At 38.4% G+C, this 2,579-nt stretch overlaps 1 protein-coding gene and 2 long non-coding RNA genes across 3 annotated transcripts in view; 1 reads left to right on the top strand and 2 right to left on the bottom strand.

The window, feature by feature from the left end:
* The window catches only part of LOC103480633 (UDP-glucuronosyltransferase 1-2-like), a 15,814-nt gene that overhangs the window by 5,621 nt on the left and 7,614 nt on the right, over nucleotides 1-2,579 (bottom strand). The window lies entirely within an intron of this gene.
* The window catches only part of LOC108167229 (uncharacterized), a 7,717-nt gene that overhangs the window by 1,399 nt on the left and 3,739 nt on the right, over nucleotides 1-2,579 (bottom strand). The gene's annotated exons all lie outside the window — the stretch shown is intronic.
* Nucleotides 7-2,571, top strand: LOC108167228 (uncharacterized). The gene is made up of 3 exons (XR_001777596.1): nucleotides 7-110; nucleotides 1,373-1,479; nucleotides 2,386-2,571. It is a non-coding gene; the product is annotated as an uncharacterized LOC108167228 (long non-coding RNA).

The following is a 2,579-nucleotide window of genomic DNA, read 5'->3' as shown; positions in this document are numbered from 1 at the left end:
TGAAGTTCACTTCCTGATACAGGGGCATAGGAGACAGGAGATGGAGCTATGGATTGATGACTCTCTCCATTGTTAATCCAGCGGACATTAAAGACTGTCGGCAGCTTGAGGTAACCACCCAGAATAAATCCCATTGGAAACGCAGGGTCTGTCAACATGAGATCAAACTTTCCATCCTTGAGCTTCTTCATTAGCACTTTATCCTCTAAAATGTTATTAGTCATCATCGCCGAGATCTTATGCATGTCTTTTACTAGCATTGTAATCAATTTGTGTTGACAAAATGAGCGTATAAAAGTAGGATGGCCACGGCAGTCCATGACATCCTGCATCATTTTCACGTAAAAGTTCCTGCCCATCTCATCGAAGACTGATGGAATATGAATCGAGGTATAAATGGAAGGGTTATTGGTGATGTACCAGCTGTTGGCAGAGTGCAACACGGTGACTTCGTGACCCCTAGAGTGAAGCTCTTCCAGGATAACCTTCATGTTGATCCAGTGGCTGCCGTCAACAGGCAATACCAGGATCTTACTGCCTTTACAGTAAGAGGATCTGAGCACCAGACAGCAGAGGACTCCCAGGAATACAGAGACCGCCTTGGACATTTTCTGTAAAGAAATAAAAACAAAGTTTTTTGTTTATGTCGTGCAGATGAATTTTGAAAGAGGGTATTACTTATGAAGTTTATTTACATCAGATTGAAAAGGTAAATGTGATGCTCAAGAGGAGCGCGGCTGATGTCCCAATCAGACAGTGGGGAAGTCAGACAATCTTCCCATCAGACCGACAGTTTGTGAAATGACACACAAAGAAAAGCCTTCACTGGGTCAGTATGACCCTGCCAGATAGCTCACACTTGCAGGGTCTAATGACAAGGTCTTTTAAGTCCCCCGGAGGGTTAAAAAACAAAACACAGTTTCATCTAAGTCTCTGCAAAGTTTACTAAACTTTTCATGATTTAAATTTCAAGAATTTCAAGGAGAAATTTTCTTCTTTCTTCTGAAAAAATGTATTTTGGATCAATGCAGGCAAGATATTTGGCAAACTTCCTCTTTTTTTCCCTGACAAGTTTAGCAATGATTTTTATACTCAATTACATTTGGTCTGATCAGAACAAAGAATATCACTCCAAAAATTATGGATTGCATTAATATTTGCAAATTGCAATATGGCTTTTTATGATGCTTTTAGAGTAATGATCTCTGTTATACTCCAAATACAACAGAGATGTGAAGGAAAACGGCAGGAGACAAACATATTTAATCCACTCAGCTCAGCTTGAAAAGCAGTTAGAAAATGAACAGAATCAAGTTGTATTTTTCATAACAATGTAATCTCAAAAATCAAACCTGAATCTTGATTAATCCAGTTCCAGATGTTTGCCTTGAGCTGCCCGTCGTCAGGAAGCAGGATTGGCCTCGCGTTTCAACCAGCGAGCCTGAGCATGCGGGACAAAGTCTAATAAATGTACTAAAGGTAAGTTACAAAACGTGTGCTTGTACTAAAAGGCTGTTTGTTTTAATTACGTAGCACATCTGTATGGGTTTAGTCAATAGTTTGGATGCGGGTAGGGTCATTGGATGTTTTCTTTTTCATATTATCTCTTAAATACCCAACAAATGTCATTTTTATTTTGTCTAACATAATTTAGGGGATCCAATATCCATTTTTCCTGGACATGTCATTTTTTAAGATCAAAAAACAAGAACTCATTATGTCTGTGTTACTGAGTTCCTCACTAAATCTGTATTCACTGACTGCCATGTTCATTACAAAGTGCTTACCACATTGCCACGGGACAGCCATGGACACAAAAAAGCTCAAAGGTTATTCTTAAATGCTGCCTTGTGACCTTATTGCATGTAATTACTGACATTTCCACAACTCTCTCTTATCATATGTCCATTTTAAACTGTTGCACACATTTATGGCTATATATTTGCAACCAGTCAAAAGTTGAAGGGTTAAGTAAAGTGGATGAAAGAATTGTCACACTCAAAAAAGTATTAAAGTCAACATCTTTAATCAGCTGTGGACAGAAAATGCTCAGCAATATATTTTTTGTTATCATTAAAATTTAAAGATTAAAAAATATATGAAGAAAACATTTATTTATATTTGTCTCAGAAACAGACTTGTTGCAAAAAGCACTTCAGGTTTCTCAATTCATAAGTCCAGAATTAACATTTAAATACAGTTTAGATGAATTTTATGGTCTTAACGCAACATTGAATATGAGGCAGAAATATTGGTATATTGCACAGCTTGTTGTGTTTGGTTCAGCTACAGGCAGAACCCTGTAGTAACATTGTATATTTATTAGATAGAAGACATTTTTTGACTAATTACTCTGGTTTGATCTTCTTGCTGGACCTCTTACAGCAGAGTAACCTACAGGCAAAGAACGAACCCCAGATGGAGCTTCCAGTTATGGCCAATACAAAGACCGCTACATCCAGGCAGAAGTAGGAATACCAAGGCAGGCTGAAACCTGCGGACTGCAGGTGGGCGGCTCCTTTGTTCCTGATGACGTACTCTATCCAGAAGATGGCTGTGTCCATTGGAGACATTGGTCG

Source organism: Poecilia reticulata, linkage group LG18 (assembly GCF_000633615.1).
Source record: "Poecilia reticulata strain Guanapo linkage group LG18, Guppy_female_1.0+MT, whole genome shotgun sequence".
Lineage (NCBI taxonomy): Eukaryota > Metazoa > Chordata > Actinopteri > Cyprinodontiformes > Poeciliidae > Poecilia > Poecilia reticulata.
The sequence above is the reverse complement of the archived record's forward strand: the minus strand, read 5'-3'. Positions and strand labels throughout refer to the sequence as shown.